The 25,114-nt window shown below is 41.1% G+C and overlaps 1 protein-coding gene and 1 pseudogene across 1 annotated transcript in view; both read left to right on the plus strand.

Moving 5' to 3' along the window:
* Nucleotides 1–16,007, plus strand: part of LOC134371730 (tigger transposable element-derived protein 1-like) — a 90,517-nt pseudogene extending 74,510 nt beyond the window's left edge.
* RYR3 (ryanodine receptor 3) overlaps nucleotides 1–25,114 on the plus strand; it is a 491,041-nt gene that overhangs the window by 78,428 nt on the left and 387,499 nt on the right. The window lies entirely within an intron of this gene.

Here is a 25,114-nt window from a genome sequence, read left to right on the forward strand (position 1 = left end):
TGTTTGTAATTGTTTGTAATTCACGGATCCCTCACAGATGGATTAATGCTCTCCATGGGGGTGGGGTGGGGAGGAGAGGAGTGAGTTCTCACTCTGTTAGTTCCCATGAGAGCTGGTTGTTTAAAAGACCCTGGCACCTCCTCTCTCTCTCTCCCCCCCTCCCTCCCTTTCTCTCTCCCTTCTCTCTTCTCTCTTCTCCCCCCTCTGCCCCTCTCTTCCGCCCTCCTCCTCTCCCCCTCTCTCCCCCACCAGCTGCCTGCTGCTTTTCCACCATGAGTAGAAGCAGCCTGAGGCCCATGTCAGATGCAGCTGTCCCAGAATCATAAGCCAAATAAAACTTTGTTCCCTATAAATTATCCAATCTCAGGTACTCTGTTATAGCAACACAAAAACAGACTAATACAGTATTGTTCCATAATCATTACTTGTTTTCAGAACTTCAGCATGAAAATCGAGTGAACTTTCTCTATACCTACTGACCCTCCCCTCAGGGTGGTGAGTACATTTCTATAGCAAGGTTGTTATGAAGACCACAGGAATCATGAAGACCACAGGAACCTACATACCATGAGAAAATGCAACAGTCTTTAAGCCATTTCTGGAAAGAAGGGGAGGAAGAACCACATATTAAAAAAATAGGAAGTTTGTTATTTGTCAGGAGGGCAGCAAGGTTCTGGGAGCCCATTATGGTTGAGGAGCAAAGCAAGGACAATTCCACAACGTAGGGAGAACATTTGGTAGGACTCAGGGTTGGGAGCTCTCCATTACGTTTTGTAGGCTTGGCATGTTGCCAATTTGGTAAGTTCTCTGAGCCTCTATTGGATGCTGTTATAAAATGATAAGCTTGAATTCTAAGCCAAGCAAACTTACAGTCTTAGAGCCTTGGACGGCAACATGGCATTTCCTGTTGGCTTTCCTGATCTATTCTAGGGAAAGAAAACAAGCAGCTACAGAGCAAGGACTGTGTAGTTGTTGTACAATATGACATTTCATTTAACACATCCAGCAGCGCTATGAGATAGATATAGTAGTCCCCTTTTCAGATGAGTAAACTGAGGCACAAAGAAAGAAGCAATTTTCCTAAGATCACCCAGCTAGTAAGTAGCAGAGCCAAATTCAGATGTGTCTGGTTCCAAAGTTTGCTTTCTTTGTACTGTCCTATGGGGTACACGTTGCCTCTCCATTCTCTTGTGACCTTAGGAAGTTAGTTGAAGTGTTATTATCTTCATTTTCCATGTTGGGGAATGTGGAAGGCGAAACATGGAACACTTCCTGGCAGTGTCTCCTACCCAGAGTAAAGTAGCCATTTGTGTTAGCATAATGCCAACCCTCTGTGGGCTGAGACAGTGGGGAAGACAGGAAGTTAGTACAGGGCGCAAAGGCTTTTCAAGAGCATTCAATGTTGTTTAAAATATTTTCTGCAGAGCCCAAAAGAGAGATGGGAGAAGCAGAAAATCAGAGCATGTAATAATCTGGGCCTAAGGGTCTGAGAGAGAGAAATCATTTACATTTTATGTTCCAACTTTCCACGGGGTTTAGGTTGGCCCAGATTACGTATCTTTTGTTTTTAGATTGGGGGGCGGGGCAGGTATGAAACACCCTTTTTTTTTTTTTCCATCATGTTTAGTCACAAGTTGTCACTTTGGTTGCTGAGCTGATTTTCTCCGTGGTATCTCTTTGGGGTGCTATCCTGTGAAGAGAAATGTAATTTCAGTGGAAGAATTATTTCCTCCATTCCATGAGACTCTTGGCTGAAGACGCAAGCTAATTTGATTCTGAAATGATACTGTATAGAAAACCTCATTTTTTAATCTCTGGGGCTTTCCCCAATCAAACATGTGCCTATTTTGTTTTTCGCAAGTCAAGCTAATTTCCAAATAATGTAGCAACCAGTTAGAGCAATAACAAGAGGGAGAAAAATTGATTTTGAAAACCAATTCTGAGAGATGAATGGAAATAAATTTGGAATTTGAAAGATCATGAGAGCCAGACAGACATACAGTACAATATCAGTCATGAGAAGTTTTAAAAGATACTGATGCCTACATAGGTCCCAGCCCAGAGGGTCTGGTTTAATAGGTATGGTATGGGCTGCAACTTTGGCATTGGGATTTTACAAGATCCCCACAGTGTGAGGACCATTGGACTAGAAAACAATGTGTGTTATTCTAAGGATTTTGATAAACAAATTTATTTTTAAAGGAACAAGAAAATGTGCTCAACTGTACAAAGACAGGGGATTTGTCAGTTTTATGGTCCAATTATGAGAAACTAGTGCCCACCCACATAACTGTGCACACATGAAGGAGTGACTTTTCATATCAGATACCAGTCACTAACCTGGGGATCTATCGGGAGCCCTTATGTTAAGCAGTGGACTGATTATGGGAAGGCACTTCTATGGTAGGGATGGTGTTTTCTGTTTTATTCCTTCTCACCCATAGCCCCTGCGGCACTGCTATGTTTGTGATAGTGTCTTAAAAACTGAAACTTAAAAATGGAACCATTCAGAGCCTTTTATCTCCAACATCTGCTGCATAATGCATGCACAGAAGTAGTTCGACACTGGGCACTTCTGAATGTCAGGCTGGGCCCTCAGATGACTGACAGACAAACCAGAGAGACAGGAGAGCATAAAATTTGAGCTGTTGGTCGAATCAGGGCCAGACTCAGTGACTGACAGCCTTCCAGCGACACAGGCAGGCACTCTGCTAAGTCCTTCCCCTGTAGCTGAAGCCCCACGTTTGTCAGACATCCTAGAAATCGTATCTGGCTGCTCTGTGCAGTGACGAACATGGACATGGCTCACTCTGAGGATACTGCCTGATAAGTCTTCTCTAGTTAGCTGAGTGGTTTATCTTGGGGACCACTTGCTTTGAAAGTGAGGTCTTAGGGCCAGCGCCGTGGCTCACTTGGGAGAGTGCGGCACTGGTGGCGCCGAGGCTGTGGGTTCGGATCCTACATAGGGATGGCCAGTGCGCTCACTGGCTGAGCGTGGTGCTGACCACACCGTGCCGAGGGTTGCGATCCCCTTACCAGTCCAAAAAAGAAAAAAAAAAAAAAAGTGAGGTCTTATCTGTCCTGCTATGCTCATCCCCTTTGGATTTCTGACCCAAGTGAGTGAGTATCCAAAGGTGGGAGACTCCATCTACCTGTGCCGTCGTTCAGGGACAGACATTTCAGATTTATGTTGGTGACTTTTCCCTAGTGCCTGAAGAGATGCAGGTGTTGTCTGAAGTGATCTTATTCAAATTGCTGACCCACTCATTCTGGCCCAGAACAGCACACCTCACAAAGACAGCCCCTCCCATTCCTTCTTTCCAACTGCACACATTTAGATTAGGAGCCACAAAACATATCCAGTCCGTGTGGGCAGGAGTGGAGCATCTTCTAACCCCTTCAGTGTGTATGGCTGACACCCTGTGTGTCCTCTCCCACCCAGGCCCAATAGTGACAGTTGTGGTTTTCACCTGAACCGTTGGCTTCTGGTCTCTGTCTGACCACCTGAGAGCAACTTGGTCTGCTCTTCAGTGCAGTACTGGGACTTTATCACAAGTTCTCCAACTCCTGATCTTCTCAGTTCCTCTCTCTTTAGATCAGAGTTCTCAAGCCCAGGGGATCACATGGCCAGACAGGTAACGCATGAGTGAAACGGGCTAGTCCAAGAGACAATAGGAGTGCTGGGGACTATGGTAAACTGCAGAACAGGTGATCCTTCTACAGAGAACACTTGCTACTTAGCACTGGCCAGCTGTTGCCAAGAAAGAACTTCAGACCAAGGAGTTCCAAGAGAAACCGTAAATGTAGAATATTATATGCAATCTCCTGATTTCAAATGTTGACAACAAATTTCATATTAATAAAATTATGTTTGAGACAGGCAAGAATTTCTGTGGGTCAGATAGGGCCTGGGAATGCCACTTCCAATCCCTCAGAAGCAACTTCTTTCTGTGCTTTGGGTCTCTGTAGCCCCCACCCCCTTCCCCTGCCTCTCCCTGACCCTCAGAACTAGAAATTAATCTGTGTGAAGGATCTAGACCTGATGTTGGTCATAGTCAGTGAGAGAACAGGTGACCTGAATCTAGAGTCCTAGGGAGAATTCTACTTCTCACCCATAGATTTCCTGAGCTATAGGAAAAATTTAGAGAGGCCCCTTCCTCCTTCAACCCCTTTTATAAACTTTGCAACCCAGAAGAGTAACACTTACATGACCAATTAACACAGACCAGCCTCTTTATTTCCATGGTGAAGAAACAAGCCAGATATATTTTGTTATACTACCATAATAAGGCAAGGAATAATTTCTGCAGAAAAATCAGAGTTTATTTATCCCAGAGAAGGGAACATAATATATTTGGTTTTGATAACATATCAAAAGCCTGGTATACCAAATATAAGATCCACATAATAATATAACAATATATTTCAACACTTTTTCTATAGTCCCATCAGATAAAATACTCAGCTTGGGGCTCCTTAGAAGAACGATCCTATATAAATTTAAAGTAGCTTTAAATAAAATGTGTGATGAGCACACTATGTTTACAGAAACTATTGAGGAACTGCCTTTATAAAAGATTTTTTCCAGAGTTATATTCTTGTAGATCATGTAATGTCAGTGGTCAAAGCAGAGTAGATAGGCCATTGTTATTAGAAACAGTCAAGGTGGCTACTCATCCTCAGGGCTCGTATCAGCATACTTGTCCTCAGTGAAGGAAGCAGTGAGAGGAATTTCTCTGTACTATTTTTACTCTCAAGAACATGAGTAGTGAACTCTGAGTGGGGAAAGTGGATGGTGTTTGGCAACCTCCCAATCAGAAATTCCCCAATTTCTGAGTCAAAGGGGTTAACAATTAGGTCACTGAGAAATTTAGCAGTAATAAAATGTACTGTCCTGACAGAATGTCTTCAAATGGCAAATGGATCTATAATAGTCACACTGTGTGTGTGCATGGGATTTGGGGGAGTTTGTTTTTGGAAAGGGATTTTTCCCATGTTCTTCTCTCCTGGGCAGGGGAAGCTCTTGTCACCTCCTGGGGGAGCGTGTCCTGTGGTGAGGAGCACTGGGAAGCAGCAGGGTGGGCACAGACGGAAGCTGAGCCTCAGAGCTGCGCAGCATGCCTGGCTCTGTGGAGATGAGGCCTGGCCTGGAGCGGCGTCTCTGGTGGCCTGCACACCTGGGTGCGAATTGGAACTGCAAGATGTCACTTCATACCGCATGCTAAGAATGGGCCTGTGCTGATTCTTCTGGGTTCTCTAGGTTGAATGTTTAGTTTCCCTAAACTGTAGCATTTGATGTTAATCCAGAATCCTGCATTTGCACCAGATTTTTTTTTTAATGTTTTTGATATTAGAAAAGCAGATGTATTCAGCTGAAGGAGATGGTAGGCTATCCTATCTCAAAGATTTACATTTACTGAGGGGTTTTTATCTTTTATTTCTTTATTTTTAAATTTTATTTATTTATTTAATTTATTTTGTTATTGAATCATAATTGCTTATACATATTTTGGGGGTTCAGCATTGAGATATGATGATCAAATCAATATTACTAGCATATATATTGTTACAAATCATAATTATTCTTTATGCCTCTTGTCCATTTTCTCCCCATCCCTCTCTCCCTCCCTCCTTCCCCCTCTAATTACCCTAGATTTCTTCTCTCCTTCTGAAAGAATAATGGTTACTCTATTGATTTGTTACCTAGATGATCTGTCTAATGCTGAGAGGTGTGATCAGGTCCCCCAATATTATCATAGAGCAGATACTTCTTCTGTCACTCCGAAATGGGCTTTGTGGAGAGAGACGTCCTCTTCTTTTCTTTGGTCTCTGCTGATGACTCTCCTTGTGTCAATGCACTCCAGTGGCTGGTGGACCATCTGTGTGGTGATTGTGGCATCTAGCTGATTTCACAGCAGCTGTGGTTATTGTGGTGGCTGTGGAGGGCCACCCACATGGAGATGATGTTTTTGACATGCTCCTTGGTGCTGGCAGTGTGCCTGGTCGTGGGGTGTTACTGGTCCCTGGATCCACGCCTCGGGTCCCCGGGCGGGCCTTGAGGCACTGGCGTGGTGTGCCTGGTTGTGGGGGGGGGGTGTCCAGTCGCCAGCTCCATGCACCAGAATTTAGATGAACAATGGATTTAGGTGAATAGAGTTTTTAGGAGCCATAAAAACAGACACCATGGTAAGGAGCATGTACTTTAAAATCCATCACACCTGGGGCCACATCCTGGTGTCATCTTCAACAAGTGACCTCCTCTACATCTTTGTCCCTTCATTTGTGAAATGGAGCTAAACTGTGGTGAAACTTTTATGATAATTTCTACTTGCTTGCTAGCCAATTTAAGGACACATTTATAGAGCCATTAAGTTCTGTATCCTTGTGGCTTAATAAACTAGTTGAGCCAGAACCAATCTCTTTCCCTAAATTAAAAAATGAGCCTTGAATTGTTCATGGGCCATGGCTGCTTTACCTGTCCCTCCCCAACCCCACAGGTGGGGAGAACAGTGCAGCTGATACTAACATAAACTTGAAAGACAGACAGTGAGACTTTTGCATGTTTCAAAATTTACTTCAATGGAATTGTGTATATATTCTTTCGTGTCTGGCTTCTTTCAGCCTTATATTTGTGAGAGTACAGCACAGGAATGCCTGTCCTAACACTGAGGTGCCCATATGTGAACTAGGATCATCCTGGTTTATGCTACTGTCTTGGCGTACTTATGAAAAACACACCTTCTTACTCTTGAAAATGTTCTGAAAAATAAACGGACCGATCAGCCCTACCTACCACCAAGGCAAAGAGATGTACTCCTTCCTCCCACTCACCATACAGGCTGCCCTGTCTTAACTCTCTTTCCTTTCAAGCCAACTCCTGTCAGTGAAGCTAATTGATTGTTCCTGATTCTCTCTGCATTCATGTGCTGGGGGAAAGCAAATGATGCCTTAAGTGATTTCCCTGCTTAGAGGTCTGTGAAAACTGCAGAGGGCTGAGTTTTCTCACTAATGTGAGCTTCCTCTATAGATACCTTTTTTCTTTGTGGTGAGCTGTGCGGAACAAGGTAAGGGAAAGGGGCAATTCCATAAGGTAATGGAGTAGGTATGCTTCCTTTTTTAGAGTCTTACAAAAGTTGGCTTCCATAGCTGAGTGGGCCTTCATTGCGGAGTGGTATTGCTAAAGGTGTTATTGCTGTTTCCCTTTCTTCCCCCAACCCATCATACAACACATTAAAGCATGACCTGAATGAGAAAAATACTCTGTGAACCTTCTTTTGTAAATTTTTAGTGCCCTTTTTTCCACCTCTGATCTTTGAGCTACTGCTTGGGTCAGTCATACTGACATGAAGTTGAGACAGCTTAAGTCATGGCAGGTAAATTTTGAAATAGATGATTTGCAAGGCCTGCAGCATGCCTTGACCACCCACTGTGATCTGGTCACCCTGAAACAACTATTGGTTCTGTAGCAGATATTTTCTAGTTACCAGGCCATGCTAAGGCATTAGCATCCCTGGGCCAAATATGAGCTAATGCCCTTTTTATCTGCACCATGTGAAGTGTGCCCCTTGAGAGTCTTATTTAGCAGTGTCTTCTGCTCAGCTATTATGAAGTCTTAAAAATAGTGCTGCCTTGTTGAGGCAATCATCCTGAAGGGGAATAGAGTTAAGAACTCCTTGGATGTCTTCCTTCAGATGATATAAGCACTGTATTATACTCTTAGAGCACTTTTAACCTCTCAAAGCTCACTTAAAAAATTATGAATTTTATCCTTGCAGTAGCCTTGGTCAGGTTGGGTGGTGACTTTCTTGTTGTCTCAGGTGTCTGATTTCACAATTATCTTGTATATTGCATGAATTTAAGCCACCTGGTAAAAATCCTGCAACAGGTTTTTTTAAGATTATATTCAGCACTATCCCTCTTCCCCAGTTGATTACTATATAGCTGTTAAAGTGATGCTGCAGAAATTCTAGAATTTCTGACCTGTAGAATAATTTTTATATGGAAAAATGTTCATAATATTTTACTTGAGGAAATGGGTTACAAAACAGCATGTTTAGTGTGATGCCATGTGGAAAAAAGATATCTCATATTTCTCTAAGACTAGGACAAAATTTTCTCCATCATTTAACATTTTTCAAATACAGATCTTACATTGTGGGTGCCCCACCCCTACAAAAGTTCTTATTATATGGATGGTAAATGTTGTATTTGAAACATCTTAGAATCAATTAATATGATGTCATTCTCCCTCCTTCTCAATCTATATCTATGTAAATAGTTTAAAGGATATCTATCAAAATGTTAACAGTGATTATCTCTGGGTGGGTACTATGAGTGATTTAATTTTCTTCTTTCTCCTTTGTGTTTTCCCAATTTTCTAAGTGAATACATATTCATTTCAACAGTGATTTTTAAAAAGATAATATACATGGCCCAAGAACCCCCCGATCAGAGCAGTATACTCTAACAGGAAGATGAGATTCTTCTCATAATTATTATAAAGTATGGATGAAGAAGCAAAGCGTATACAAAATTCTTCTGCATGGATGGTTAAAAATACTTAGAGAGGGCCAGCCCCATGGCTCACTCGGGAGAGTGCGGCGCTCGTAGCACCAAGGCCACGGGTTCGGATCCTATATAGGGATGGCCAATGCGCTCACTGGCTGAGCGTCGTGCAGACCACACCGTGCCGAGGGTTACGACCCCCTTACCAGTCAGGGAAAAAAAAAAAAAATTTAGAGAGATGTTGGTTTGGGGAAAGGAAATAGAAATTGGTTTAAATGTTCTATTTCAAGAATATGTTCTTGGTCATAGATATTTCTGTACAATGTAAGACTATCAGATAGGAAAGAAATTATAAGACACTAATCAATCATACCTGTCTGCGGTTGATTCATTTACCACAAAGATCCTGATAGAACAGGGAGACTCTAACAATTTCCAGTTTATAGATAATGAAGAACCAAGGATAGCACAGCTGAGGTGCATGATAAGTAAATGAGAGTGAGACTTGAGTCTACCAATTTGATTTTCACTCAAAATATTGAGGATACGGCGGACGGAGGCTTTCATAAGCCAGTTGTGTCAAATATGTGAAAAGCCTGAACCAGCTGCTTGGTGTTTCTGTCACACTTGTCATGTAGAGTCACAAACTGCCTTGAATAAATATTCTTTATTCATCAGCTTAACTTAGACCTCTACTTTAGAGCTGATTTACGGTGGAAATATAGATAGGTTGTTGCTGTTTTTGTTAATACTTGGCTGAACTTTACATATTAAACAGCTTTGCTAGACTTAATCCACCAGCTTTGGAGATGTTCCATTCAGCATAAATCCTGCACAGACTAAGAGCACATCAGAGAGAACTGCTCAAGGCAGGGGGACCCCAGGGACTACTACTTAAGGACTTAGAAGACTCGCTACTGGGATATCAAATTTGTGTTTTGTCAAGTCTCAGTAGGACTTTGTGCTATTTGTTGTTATGAAATCATGTGCCTGATAGGGCTGGGACTAATTAGCTTGACCATGGTGTCAGCTGCTGAGATGCGGGCTGTCAGTGATCTTGCCAGATGCATGTGGATGGACAGTGCCTGCCTCTCCACCTCAGCCACGACCCTACCCGGAAGGACCAAGTCTACCATCAAATGACTAGAGACAGAATTATTTAAATGAGTATTTAATGGCATTTCACTTTGGTATTTTGTTTTAGTTTGCTCCTCATTATGAGGCAGTGTGTGAATGAGTGGCTGGGACAGCTGATTTGGACATGAAGAATCTTAAAGACTTCGTTTCTGAACCAGGACTCTTTAAAGAGGTTTGAAGCTCAGTAACTGATGAAAGATCTCTTGAGCGTGTCTTAGCTACCTATGTACTTTGTTTTTAACCACGTAGAGATAGCAGATTAAATCAGTGTGCAATAATGCTTTTTCTTTTCTTTCTCTTTTTTTAAAATTCTGGGCCAATATCATTAGTCAGATTAGCAAAATATTTGTGTTTTGCAAAGAAGAGCAAATCTAGACTCTAAATGATAAAGATACATGCTTAAAGCGATGAAGCTAATTTTATACTATACAGAGAAATGCTGAAATTCATTTTTTTATGTTGGTGGATGTCAAATATTTTTAATAATCAAACAGACGAATTGAAATACTTTTGAAGTTTCAACACTACATTTTTTCCAGTAATATATATATCTGATACATGTTAAATATAAACATACTTATGTAAGTATGTAATTAAGTATATGAGTATATCAGAATCTCTGAAGATTCTTTAGGTCAAATTGTAAATTTACTACAGAAAAATAATTCTGTGACAAAACTCTCAGTAAACATGTATGACACATCTATCTAAATCAGTGTGATTTTAGAAACCATAAAATGAATCATGTTTCTATTTTCAGAGATGTAAGTAGCCATAATTTTGTCTCTCATTAGCTTCATAGCTAATAATAATATTCAAGTGTGTTTATGTGTCCCTGATATAAAATGCTGACCATAAATGGTTAATAAGTAGAAAGTGTCTGTGAATATTCAAGTACATTGATTCCTCCAATTCCTTCAAAATATCTTTATTCTTAGTTTGGTTTGGCTGAGTTTGTCCTTTAAATAAATCTTGGATAGTTTCCAAATTAAAGCCAGAAGACAGATTCTTAACCAGCCATAATTTTAGGGGAGTTGTAGAAAATCAATGCAATTGCCAAAAAGCATATGGAATATTTTGTCAACTCAGAGATAAACAGTTGTTTTGTATGGATATTTCTTGCTTATAAAGCAAGCCACATGTTACTGTTCTTTCCGAAGTGTTTCTGCTTCTCCCTTTCAGGGGTGGATGTGGCAGTAAAATAACGGTTAGCTTGCATCTCTGGAGGGGTGAGTTTTATGATGAGAAATGAGGACAGGATGCAAAATCAAAATTTTGCTCTCACCATTGTTTTTTTAGCTTGTACTGGTGACTATAAATTGATGAGAAACATTGGTGATCTTTAAGGGGAAGGAAACTTCCTTTTACTGAATGTTTACGTCTTCATGTGTTTATTTAATCTTTACAACAATCCTAAATGGTAAATATTCATCCCTTCTTTACCAACTAAGAAATGGGCCTCAGAGCTGTTAAGTTACTTGGCTGAGGTCACACAGACATGGGTGACTGTGATCTGAAACTAAGTTTATCTGCTCTCAAAGCTCAGGTGCTTCAGGCCATACTGTTCTCGCTAGCCAGCTGGTGACTGCATGGTACAACTACTGTCCTTGAAATAGCCAATCGATTAACATATCAACAAAATAAGAACCCATTTGTAATTGTAAATGAAGAATAACTGTTTTTTACTGTGTTTGTTACTTTTAACTGTCAAAATTGGAAAATAGTAGGCTTGTGTACTTGTTAAAAGTGTACACGTCAAATTCTCAGAAAAGTGAGACGCATTAACCACTATAACAAAGTCTTAATTAAGGCAAATAGAAAATGGATGAAGTTCATAATAAAAGTGTAAATAGGACTGAAATGAATTAATTTGCTTTTTGAAGACTATAGACTAAATTTGTTCGTTCTAGGTAGAACATATGCCTTTAATCTGTACACATAATCTTTTTTTTTAATCTGTCCAGTATTAGATGTCAAGTATCTTAGGGGCTACCTGCTGGAGAAACTTGGAAGCATAATAAAAAGAGCATGAATTCTCAAGTCAAATGACCAGAGTTTAAGTCCTGGTTCTGTCACTAACTAATTGTGTGACCTTGGGCAAACAGCAACCTTGGAAAGCCACAGTGTCACATTTAGTAAATAGGAGAAATACTGACCTCTCCCAAGTGCTGTGAAAGCCTCAGTGAGATCATGTCTACTGGAAAGACATAAAGCACTCTATCAATCAAAGGTGATGATATTTTTTGTCAAACATATAAAAGTAAACTTTGGTCATCTTGGGTTAGTGTTTTTAGTGCAGGAGGTGGCTTAGTGATCGAGCTAGCGGCCATGGCTGGTTTCATTCTTTAAGGCCGCAGTTCTGGCTTTGGTGATTCAGGCTCTAAACCATTCTCTGAGACACTTTATTAAGTATGTGGCTTGGAGTTTAGCTGGATAAGATGTGACCTTATAAACTGTCTTGTGCCCACTCTCTAGGGATTTTTCTCTAGGCCTTTTTACTGAGTTATTGGCCAAGATTCTATGCTGCTATATAAGATTCTGGAACCATAGGAGGTTTTATCTTAGCTTTCATAGTAGAAAGAAATAGAATTGAGCAATTCTAGAGAACCATGAAACCTCTCTTGGTATACTGATGTACTCTTTTAACCTACATATAGTATGTGTTCAATAAATACTTTCTCTGATGGAAAGCATAGTAGTCAGCTCAGCTGGTAGACTGATGCTTCACCGATACTTATGAGCAAGTCCTGTTAGTAGTAATGAAGAATATTAACCAAGGCTCATTCAATTGCAAGTGTCAGAAACCAACTCAGATGAGCTTGCAAAGGGGGAAACTTGTTTGCTAAAGTAACTTGATAGTCCAAGAGGTGGTGCAGGCCTCAGACCCAGTTAATCTGAGGATTTAGATGATGTCATCAGGACTCTCTCTGGTCTGCTTTCCTTGCTTGGCTCTGCTGGTCTCCGCTTCATTTTCAGGCAGGTTCTATCTGTGGTGGCAAAGAAGCCTACAGTGGCTTCAGGCCCATAGCATTCTGACAGGTGTACATCATGGGAAAAAGGATGTGTCCCTCTTTCCTCTAGCATCTAAATTAATTCCTGAAAAGGACTTGCAATGGTCCTGCTTAGGTCATGTTCCTACCCTTGAACCAAGCAATGTACCCAGAAGGATATGTTATTCTGGGGGTCCAGCATAAGTTATCTGCTCACCCCTGTGACTGGAAAGGGTGTCCCATGGCAGCAGGGAGATGGGATGGAAAGGATTTCACAGTGGTTCGGTAGAGCACCTTCTGTGCTTTGTCATGGACACATGCATGGATGGGTGCCAAAGACATGCCTTCTTCTCATTGCCACCTTCTCTGATTAGATAGGTGATTGGGGGGAAGAAGTCCAAAGGAGCAGATCAACTGATGACAGATGGCCAGCTCCCTTTGCCAAATGGCTGACCCTCTTGGTGTCCCAGCTCCCCTCTCAGGAATCCTCCAACTGTCTTTGCCCCACCTCTGGCCTCACCCCACTTCCACAAAACCTCTGTGATCCATTCACATCAGCCTGACAGTGAAAGTATTGACAAATGAGATTTAATTGCCTCCAAGAACTTTTTACACTGGATATTTCTTTTCAAAGATAAGAGCCAAGGAACAAAGAATTACCATGAAACAGTGGGCAGAAGGTCTCTATTTGGATGTCTGATGGCCCTGCCCTGCACTTTTTCAAATAATGCAGTATCACCCAGTCAGCTTTGGGGTATAGTCCATGGCCTTCTGTTCTGTAGAATCGGTTTGGACATAGCTGAAAGTTAGCAATCAAGCAAGGACATGTTAGTTGAAGAGTGAAGAACTACCTCAGGCCAGTTCATCAATTCCTTTGGCAAGTGATTTTTGGATTCTAAATGCATGCTAAGTTCTATTCTAGGTTCTGAGAGTACATCAGTGAACAAAGCAAAGTCCCTGCCCTAATTGAGTGTTTTTTCTAGTATAGGAAGGAAGATGTCTTAGTCCATTTGTGCTGCTAAAACAAAACACCACAGACAGGGTAATTTATAAACAATAAAAATTTATTTCTCATGGTTCTAGAGCCTAGGAAGTTCAAGTTCAATGTGCTGGCAGGATTTGTGTCTAGTGAGGGCTGCTATGTGCTTCCAAAATGGCATCTCCTTTCTGCATCCTCTGGAGGGGAGGAATATTGTGTCCTCACATGACAGAAGGGACTGCAGGGCAAGAATGTCTTAAGCTAGTTCACTTCTGTCCTTTTATAAGGCACTAATCCATTCATGAGAGCTCTGCCATTGTGTCTTAATTACCTCCTAAAAGGCTCCACCTTTTAGTACAGGCGAACCTTGTTTTATCATTCTTTGCAGATATTTTGATATTTACAAGTTAAAGGTTTGTAGCAATCCTGTTTAGAACAAGTCTACTAGAGCCATTTTTCTGACAGCATGTGCTCACTTGGTGTCTCTGTGTCACATTTTGGTAATTCTCACAATATTTTGAACAGATATTATTATATCTGTGATCAGTGATCTTTGACATTACTATTGTAATTGTTTTGGAACTCTACGAACCATGCCCATGTAAGATAGCAAACAACAGATTAATGTTGTGTGTGCTCTGACCACTCCAGTGACTGGCCATTCCCCCATCTCTCTCCCTCTTCTTAGGCCTCTCTGTTCCCTGAGACACAACAATATTGGATTTAGGCAATTAACAACTCTGTAGTGGCCTTTAAGTGTTCAAGTGAAAGGAAGAGTTGCTCATCTTTTACTTTAAATCAAAAGATAGAAATGACTGAGCTCAGTGAGGAAGGCATGTGGAAAGCCAAGAAAGGCCAAAAGCTGGGCCTCTTGTGCCAAACAGTTAGCCAAGTTATAAATGCAAGGGGAAAGCTCTTGAAAAAAATGAAAAGCACTACTCCAGTGGACACACAAATAAGAAAGCAAAACACTTTACTGCTGATATGGAGGCAATTTTAGTGGTGTGGATAGAAGATTTAACCAGCCACAACATTCCCTTAATCTAAAGCCTAATCCAGAGCACGGCCCTAATTCTGTTCAATTCTGTGAAGGTAAAGCAGTAGGTGTTGCTGTAGAAGCTTCAGCAACTTATCCAGCATATCTAGGAAAGATCACTGATGGAGGTGGCTACACTAAACAACAGATTTTCAGCGCAGATGAAACAGCCTTATATTGGAAGAAGATGCCATCTAGGACTTTCATAGCTGGAGAGGAGAAGTCAGTGCCTGGCTTCCAAGCTTCCAAGCACAGGCTGACTCTTTTACTAGGGGTTAATGCAGCTGGCAACTTTAAGTTGAAGCCAGTGTTCATTTACCATTCCAAAAATCCCAGGGCCCTTAAGAATTATGCTAAATCTATTCTGTCCATGCTCTACAAATGGAATAAAAAAGCCTAGATGACAGCACATCTGTTTACAGCATGGTTTACTGAATATTTTAAGCCCACTGTTGAGACTCACTGCTCAGAAAATAAAGAAAGATATCTTTCAAAATATTCCTGCTCATTGACAATGCTTCTGGTCACACAAGAGCCCTGATGGAGATATGCAAGAGCTTAGTATTGTTTTCATGTGCTAACACAACATCTGTTCTGCAGCCCACGGATCAAAGAGTAATTTTGACTTTCAAGTCTTATTATTTAAGAAATACATTTCATAAGGCTATAGCTACCAAAGATAATGGGCAAAGTAAATTGAAAACCTTCTGGAAAGGATTTACCATTCTAGATACCCTTAACATTCGTGATTCATGGGAGGAGGTCAAAATGTCAACATTAACAGGAGTTTGGAAGAAGTTTATTCCAACCCTCATGGATGACTTCGAGGGGTTCAGAATATCAGTGGAGGAAGTAACTGCAGATGTGGTAGAATTAGCAAAAGAACTCTAATTAGAGGTGGAGCCTGAAGGTGTACCTGAGTTGCTGCAATCTCATAACAAGTCTTTAACAGAAGAGGAGTTGCAGCTATGGATGAGGCAAGAAAGTGGTTTCTTAAGGTGGAATCTACTCCTGGTGAATATGCTGTGGACATTGCTGAAATGACAACAAAGGATTTAAAGTATTACATAAACTTATTTGATAAAGCAGTGCAGGGTTTGAGAGGATTGAGTCCAGTTTTGAAAGTTCTACTATGGGTAAAATGCTATCAGACAGCATCACATGCTACAGAGCAGTCCTTCGTGAAAGCAAGAGTCAATAGAAGTGGCAAAGTTCACTATTGTCCTATTTTTTAAAATTGCCACAGCCACTCCAGCCTTCAGCAACAACTACCCTGATCAGTCAGTAGCCATCAACAGCAAGGCAAGACCCTCCACCAGCAAAAAGATTATAACTCACAGAAGGCTCAGATGATTGTTAGCAGTTTTTAGAAGTAAAGTCTTTTTTAAAGTCTTTTTAAGGTATGTACATTATTTTTTTAAGCATCATGCTACTGCACGCTTAGTAGACCACAGTATAGTGTACAACTTGGATATGCACTGGGAAACCAAAAAATTTGTGTGACTCACTTTATTGTGATATTTACTTTATTGCAGTGGTCTGGAACCGGACCTGCAATATCTCAGAGGTATGCCTGTACCACCACAATGGGAATTAGGTTTCCACATGAATTTTGAAGAGGACATAACCAAAGCATAGCAGAGAGTGAAAATATATAAATAAGTAAATATATACTATGTCAGAAGAGAAGTAAAACAGGGTAACAGGGCTAGGATGATAGGGGTAGGAGAGTAGCCTCACTGGACAGAGACCTGACGGAAGTGAGAGAGTGAGCTGTCGACATATCTGCAGACAGAGCTCCAGGCAGCAGGAACAGGAAATGCATGGCCCTGAGGTAGGTCATGCCTGTCATGGTAGGGCAACAGCAAAAGAGGACATGGGAGCCAGATCCCTGGGGGCCTTGGAGGTCACTGTGATGATGCTGACTTGCACTCTAAGGGAAATGGAAAGGCACTGGAGGGGTGACATTAATTTTACTAGGTACCAAACCAGAGAGTTGGCAGCTTTGATTTTAGTGTAATTAGATGTAGTTGGATGGGATTCATACAGCTTCACAGTAACTAAGTAGAAGCTTTTCCCCATTGTGGTGGGAGACAGTGAGTGAAGAGAAAGTGATGGAGTCTATAGAAAACAGAAGTGTACATCCTGGAGAAGGGCATTTTTTCTTGGCATATCCGCTGGATTCCAGGTCAACCATGAGTTGTTACATGTGGTTACTGTCTGAGCAGTACCTGCAGTATGTACATTCTCGCTTCCCCTTTTCTCGGGATCCCAGCATTGCTCGGGATTAGGGTTGCCTGATTTAGAAAAGAAAAAAAGAAATGGGTCACCCAGTTAAACTGGAGTTTCAGATAAACTTTTCTTTTGTTTTAAAGTGTAAGTATGTCCCAAATATTGCATGTCATCCTATATTTTATCTAGCAATCCTAGTAGGCAGCAGAGAACATAAACTTGTAATTTTTCTGGTCTGAACCTCAGTTGCTGTTCCTGTAGAATGGAAAAGTGGATCTTTAAGATTTTTAGTTACTTACTTACTCAGGATCTGTATCTAGAAAAGTGTTCCTCACTGATCTGTCAGAGGTGAGGTTTCATGAAATCTACCCTCCATGCACATGTATCCAAATGGGGGGGAAAACCCTCAAAATCCTAAATATCACTTTTCCATAATGTAGGAGGAAATCACTTTTTGATTGCTAATCAGTGGTCTGTCAGAGAGCACTGACAGGCAGAGAATTTCCATAAACTTTCATCATCCAGTTGGCTTGGCCAATGGCCTAGGCAACTGCAATGAACTTAGAAATACAGGACAGGCTTTCTTGTCCCAGAGACACTATTCAGACGTTTCTGTCTGTGCAGTTTTCTCCTCCCTCACCCTCTGTCCTGTGAACCCTAGCCTCCTGAGTCTCCTTGACTTTCAGCTCTGTCTCCTCAACTCAGGCTCTGCCTGGGGTTCCCTCCCTATGCCACAGCGTGGAACTGTCACAGGCTGAAGCAGGGGCAGTGGTCAGACTTGCCATCCTCCACTACCTGGTGTCCAGTGTCTTAAAAACTATTGCTATATATGCAATATCTTGTCCTTTTTTTCCCCCTGTTGTTTCAGATGGGATGGTAAATCTGGTCCTTTTATGTCATCTTGGTCAGAGGTGGGTGTACAAGAGACAGTATCTGGGGATTTATTCACTCCCAGAGTTCTAGCTATGTATGAAAAATAGCTGAATTAAGACCCACCTCTTAGAACCAAGAACTTACCTTGTGGACTAAAAAGGCACAAAGTTATCAAGGGAGTCAGGAAATGCTGGTTTCCGTCCTCTTTCTCACTCAGGCCTGGATTGCAGGAGGATTGTAACCTGAGACTCCTGAAGGAACCAGGGCCTGTGATCCGGTGATCCTGGGATTCATTTCTTCAACTTAGAGCAGTCCAAAGCAGTGTAAAACCCAAAGGAGGTAGAAGTCTGGATGGAAGAGATTCTCTTTCTTGTCTTTCATTGTTTGATTTTGAATATAGAAAAACTGTATATCTCAGTGCTTGAACACGATCTGGGGCTGTGTGTATGGTGACAAATGACAGCAGGAGGAACTGCATAATGGGCCCATATAATGCTGCCGCCTGGGGAATACCATCACAATACTAACTAAGCAGATATTTGGGCCTGTTCTCCTAGCTTATCAGACTCAGTGACATCATTGCTCCTCACGTATTTTTAAATAAATGAACAAGATGCTTTGTTCCTTCAGAACACTTGACTCAGGCCCAAGGCTCCCTAACTTGGAGTCATCTGAGATGCGTAAGAATGAACAGGCAGGCAGCCCCACAGTGGAGACTGATCATGTGTTAAGTGTCAAGATGTTGAAAATGATTTGTTACACATGTAGACAAACTTCATATCATAAAGTTCATACTCATTATTCAAGTACAGGACCAGCCATCCATAATGGATTCAAGAAGAAAAGTTTGTCAGGAGAAGAAAGCCAACTTCTCGGAAAGAGATGAGCAGTGCGTGTGTGCTTGATTGCCTTATTTTAATCTAACCGTCGGAGAGAGTTGGAATCGAGGTATAAACATTGCTCAGAGATGTTTATCCCCTGCTGTAAATTCTTTCAGTGTCAAAGTGATCTGAGTGGGCCGCATGGCACATGGTGGCTAGAGGGCCTGTGGGACACCACTACCACCCTCCGTCTGTGGCCTAGAAGCGGGCTTCCTGCTGGTGCTTCCTTCTTAGCTGTACTGGGGTTTGCCTTGCTTTGGCTGTTTGAAAGTCTGCTTCCCTAGTGCTGAAGTTGTCTCACTGAGCCCCTGAGATAAGTTATGGGACAGTCACACTAAATTTAAATAATATATTTTTCTTGTCTCTACACAACACTTAGCCATCACTTTGGCATCTTTAGGGTATTAAGAGACATAGACAAATGTGCTTCCTGCCTTTAAGAAGTCTGATGGCAAATATGTGTGATTACAAGTATTGACGCAAGCACATCTATACATCCTATTCAAACTTGCACAGTGAGAGGGATTCTGGTGGTGTGAGGGGGAGGGAGAGGTCGGGCCAATTCAGGGGTGGGGGGGTAGGTGTGCAGGGTGACCGACATAGTGCCACCTGCTCCCTGTGCGTGCACTGTCTTCAAAGTCCACCTTCTGAATCCTTTGATGATTATTTTTTTAGTTATTTACTCTGAAGATTATTATTAGTTTTAGTTATTTGCTAATTTGGCATAGCGGCCAAAATCTGAATCACAAACTTACCACAACATCAACTTTAACTTAAGAGTTAATTTTCCTTACTGCTCACACATAAGAGCATGAGGGTGTCAGAGGTTTCAAGCTTTCTGAGATTGTGTTTTGATTAGCAAATTGTGTGTCCACGCGGGTCTCTTCCCTCTGGTTGTGCAGCAATGGCTTCTCGTGTACCAGGCTGGTGGCCATCACCTCGGCAATAAGCCTTAAGAAATGGGGAGAAAACTTTCACACACTGCAAATGTCTGGTCTGTCTGTCCTGTCTTTTGGATGCTTTCTTTAGTAGTCAACTCCATGAAGACATTTTAGGGCCAAATTAACCTCCAAGAAAGAATTTGTCACAGTTGTCTGTCAAGGCATCTCCTGTTACTATGAACGTAGTGTCCAATTTAGGTTTCGTGTGTGTCAGCTACACCTGTCGCTGCCATTCACTAGGCTGCTTTGTGAATAGTGTCTCAGTTATTTAAAATAATTACTTAGGAAAGTAAGGGATTAGATATATAATCATTGACATAAAGTAGATTTTTTTCCCTTTCAAATAGAGATGTGGGCTTGAAGATTCAGTAGTTTCTGGTGAGGGAATGCAGCTTTTCAACTTAATAATCCCTTTGGCCTGGGGCTGGGAAGGCCATGGGTTGTTCTGGGCACTGACTTGCTAGTGACCTCTTCCAAGTGCCAGCGGTATGTTCCCAAGTGGATCTAGGCTTTGATGCCACCCCCCCTGGGGGAGCAAGCTGACAGCGGAAACCCTGGCTCTATTTAAGGCCTTTGGAGAGACAGCAGGTGGTGGCGTGTGGATTTCCATCAAATAATTTGGTAGGATCACTTTGCAGCCACCCTGGCTGGGTTTGCTGGCAGAGGTCTCTCTGCCCTCTGGGGAAAAGAGAGGAAAGCCCTGTGGTTTCCCTTCAGGGCCCAGAGTTTGTCACCAGGGCTCAGGAAGATGGGACTCAGGCCTTTTCCTGTGCCACTGGAGATGGAGTGGTTTGGTTGTAACTCTCTGAAGCTGAGTAGCATGGCTAAATCCAGCTCCTGTTCCACTGTTGCATTTTTAGAACTGTCCTCTGGTTTGCCTGTTTCACACCCTCCCACTTCTGCAGCTTCCTGTTTGCAAACAGATTTGCTTGTTAAATGGAGAAAACCAAGTTTGTATGCATTTGTGTCAGGGAAAGGAGGAGGAGAGCCAGTCATCTGGGGGAAGGCAGCCGGGGTTCAGTGTTGATGATGAGAAAAAGATTCTGTTCAAGAAAATAGCCCAGCTTCTCCATCTTTCTATTTCTGTGCTCATTTTGAGGATGGGAATGGTCTATCCATCTCTGAGCCTGAAAAACACATGTACCATCCTGAAAATTAGAATTTTGTAATAGCAAGGATATTATTTCATAGATAAAATGACTCTTTTCTTTTGAAGAAAAAAAATGAGGTGTTCTTGCAACCTCTTGAACTATGGCATTTGTGCTTCTAGGAGGGGCCTGGTTATGACCTTTGAGAGGAGGGAGATAACTTGCATTTCCCAGGAAACCTAGTAAAAACACATTTGTATTGTCCAAAAACGCTTCTCTACGACTTAGGTGATTCTCAAAAGATTTATTTCTTGGGCAAGAGTTCATCATATTTTAGCAACCTTCTCAAAGGACGAACATTGGAAAGAAATGCTGTAACAAGTGTGATTTCCAAAAGGGCATGAAAGAAGAACCCTGAAACCAAAGCAGAGAGAACAGTCTAATTCCAGTGGGAGAGTCATGTGAGGCAGGGTGGGGAGAGCAGACAAGACAGCCTGTCATTGCCACCAAGCCCTGTGCCTTGCTGGCAGGCCAAGAAGATATCACTGTCTTCATTTAGGGACAGGAGGAATGCAATTGGCAGGGGATGTCATATTGATGAAAAGAGGTGTGTGGTCTGCAGACCTCCAGTCTACAATAGGCCAAAGCCCTTCTTCCCCTCATTTGTGAAGCAGTCGCATGCAAAATTGTGAAGTAGGCCAAATGTGTTTGAAGTGCCTCTGCATCAAGGCTCTTCCCCTTGACAACCTGTACTCCATGCTGTGCTGTGGCCCTACTGCCCCAGCCTCTGAGGAGTTCCTTATCACCTTCCCCATCAAAGCTAACCTGTCTTGTCCCCCATGTATCTGGGGCTGAGTCTCCTAATCTTATTCTACTATTAGCAATAGTCTTAATAACTTAGGATGTTGTCATATTTATATTTGAAAGGGCTCCTAGTGACTGTTCTTGCAAGGTAAGAAGAGGGAATTCCAAGTAGCATGGCAGGCCAATGGGAGGTTTTGGGGGGTTAGTGTCATTTAAACATTTCTCAGATGCTATATCAAATTGTCTAATGAATCTTTCAATATCCACTTGTTATATGTTATTGATATTCTCAGGAGTCGCAGATTCTCTCAATGTCTACACTAAACAATAGAAATTAATCAATCACACTACAAAATTTTTAAAAAGATTGTTGATTTAGAAGTATTGTGTGACAAAATTGCAAAAATATTAAAGAGAAAAAAAGTATTATGAAAGGAGAAAACAACTAAAGGTTTCCTGGAAAAAACTGACTTTGAGCTGGGATTTTTAAAATGGTTTGGAGAGTGGTATGGCAAGTTAGAGAGAGAAGGTTGTATCATGTGCTGGGGCCATAGAACTAAAGTCTTGGACACCGAAGAGAAAAAAGAAGACTGTGTCTATCCAAAGCAGTTATGATCTGGAGGTCTCCGTGGATACCTTGCTTAAAATTACAATGAAACAAAATAATTCTGGGTCCCAGACCAAGGAAGACAGCTTCCTCCACATTTTGGATATGGGTGAAACTAGGTCATATTTGAATCCTGACTCAGAAGCAGTGATAGGATGTCATGACTTGAAAGTCGCCTAGAAGTTTCAGTAATCAATTTTTGTGGCTTACCAATAACCCGCCAATTATCTTTGTGCCCTGGTAACTTCTGGGTTATATACAGAAGCCTCTTCAAATATGTGAATACATTTGCAAGGATAATCCATTCTGTCTATACAGTAGCCACTAGTCACATGTGGCTGAGCACTTGGAATGCGTCAAGTCCAAATTGAGACGTACAGTTAAGTATAAAAGGCACACTGGATTTCAGAGATTTGGTATGAAAAATGAATGTAATACATCTCAAGAATAATCTTTTATTGATTATAAGTAGAAATGATAATATTTTGGATATATTGGGTTAAGTAAATACTTTGTTGAATTAATATTCCATTTTATTTTTTCTTTTTAATGTGGCTACTAGAAAGGTTGAAATTACATATATGTCTGTCATGTTTCTGTAAGACAGCAGTGATCTAGATAGTCCTGGATGCATACATCTGTATATAAAAAAAACTCAAATATTTCCATAGCTGCTTTTTTTCCTCTTTCATTTAATATTTGTATGCCTGAAGGGATCTGTATTACAAAGATGAATAAAGATTCAATATGCTCCTCGTATTTGGCAGCTTACCATTTGATGGATGAGATAGTCTTCTTTTAAAAATAATAATTACAGTGCAGTATGTAAAGGCTGTAATAGAAAAGTGTACCAGTGCTATAGGAGCACAGAGGAGAGAGAGGGAGAGAAGGCAAAAAGAAGAGTTGGGACTTGAACTAGACTTTGTTTTTTTTTTTTTTTTGCTATTTAAGATATCTATCTTTATTTTATTTTATTTTTTTTTTTTTAAATTTATTTTGTCGATATACATTGTAGCTGATTAATGCTCCCCATCACCAAAACCTCCCTCCCTTCTCCCTCCCCCCCCCCAACAATGTCCTTTCTGTTTGCTTGTTGTATCAACTTCAAGTAATTGTGGTTGTTATATCTTCTTCCCTCCCCCCCCGATTTGTGTGTGTGTGTGTGTATGTGTGTGTGTGAATTTATATATTAATGTTTAGCTCCCTCCAATAAGTGAGAACATGTGGTATTTCTCTTTCTGTGCCTGACTTGTTTCACTTAATATAATTCTCTCAAGGTCCATCCATGTTGTTGCAAATGGCAGTATTTCATTCGTTTTTATAGCTGAGTAGTATTCCATTGTGTAGATGTACCACATTTTCCGTATCCACTCATCTGATGATGGGCATTTGGGCTGGTTCCAACTCTTGGCTATTGTAAAGAGTGCTGCGATGAACATTGGGGAACAGGTATACCTTCGACTTGATGATTTCCATTCCTCTGGGTATATTCCCAACAGTGGGATGGCTGGGTCGTATGGTAGATCTATTTGCAATTGTTTAAGGAACCTCCATACCATTTTCCATAGAGGCTGCACCATTTTGCAGTCCCACCAACAATGTATGAGAGTTCCTTTTTCTCCGCAGCCTCGCCAGCATTTATCGTTCATAGTCTTTTGGATTTTAGCCATCCTAACTGGGGTTAGATGGTATCTCAATGTGGTTTTGATTTGCATTTCCCGGATGCTGAGTGATGTTGAGCATTTTTTCATATGTCTGTTGGCCATTTGGATATCTTCTTTAGAGAAATGCCTACTTAGCTCTTTTGCCCATTTTTTAATTGGGTTGCTTGTTTTCTTCTTGTAAAGTTGTTTGAGTTCCTTATATATTCTGGATATTAATCCTTTGTCAGATGTATATTTTGCAAATATTTTCTCCCACTCTGTTGGTTGTCTTTTAACTCTTTTAATTGTTTCTTTTGCTGTGCAGAAGCTTTTTAGTTTGATATAATCCCATTTGTTTATTTTTCCTTTGGTTGCCCGTGCTTTTGGGGTCGTATTCATGAAGTCTGTGCCCAGTCCTATTTCCTGAAGTGTTTCCCCTATGTTTTCTTTAAGAAGTTTTATTGTCTCAGGGTGTATATTTAAATCCTTAATCCATTTTGAGTTGATTTTAGTATACGGTGAGAGGTATGGATCTAGTTTCATTCTCCTGCATATCGATATCCAGTTATCCCAACACCACTTGCTGAAGAGGCAGTCCCTTCCCCAGTGAATAGGCTTGGTGCCTTTGTCAAAGATCAGATGGCAGTAAGTGTGTGGGTTGATTTCTGGATTCTCTATTCTATTCCATTGGTCAGTGTGTCTGTTTTTATGCCAGTACCATACTGTTTTGGTTATTATAGCTTTGTAGTATAGCTTAAAGTCAGGTAGTGTTATGCCTCCAGCTTTATTTTTTTTGCTGAGCATTGCTTTGGCTATTCGTGGTCTTTTATTGTTCCATATAAATGTCTGAATCGTTTTTTCCATTTCTGAGAAAAATGTCTTTGGAATTTTGATGGGGATTGCATTGAATTTGTATATCACTTTGGGTAGTATGGACATTTTCACTATGTTGATTCTTCCAATCCAAGAGCATGGGATATCTTTCCATCTTCTTGTATCCTCTCTAATTTCTCTCAGCAGTGGTTTGTAGTTCTCATTATAGAGATTTTTCACCTCCTTGGTTAACTCAATTCCTAAGTATTTTATTTTTTTGGTGGCTATTGTAAATGGGCAGGCTTTCTTGATTTCTCCTTCTGCATGTTCACTATTGGAGAAAAGAAATGCTACTGATTTTTGTGTGTTGATTTTGTATCCTGCTACTGTGCTGAAATCATTTATCAATTCCAACAGTTTTTTTGTAGAGGTTTTAGGCTGTTCGATATATAGGATCATGTCATCTGCAAACAGGGACAGTTTGACTTCATCTTTTCCAATCTGGATGCCCTTTATTTCCTTCTCTTCTCTGATTGCTCTGGCTAGTACATCCAACACTATGTTGAATAGGAGTGGTGAGAGTGG

This window comes from Cynocephalus volans, chromosome 3 (genome assembly GCF_027409185.1).
Source record: "Cynocephalus volans isolate mCynVol1 chromosome 3, mCynVol1.pri, whole genome shotgun sequence".
In the NCBI taxonomy this organism is placed as follows: Eukaryota; Metazoa; Chordata; class Mammalia; order Dermoptera; family Cynocephalidae; genus Cynocephalus; species Cynocephalus volans.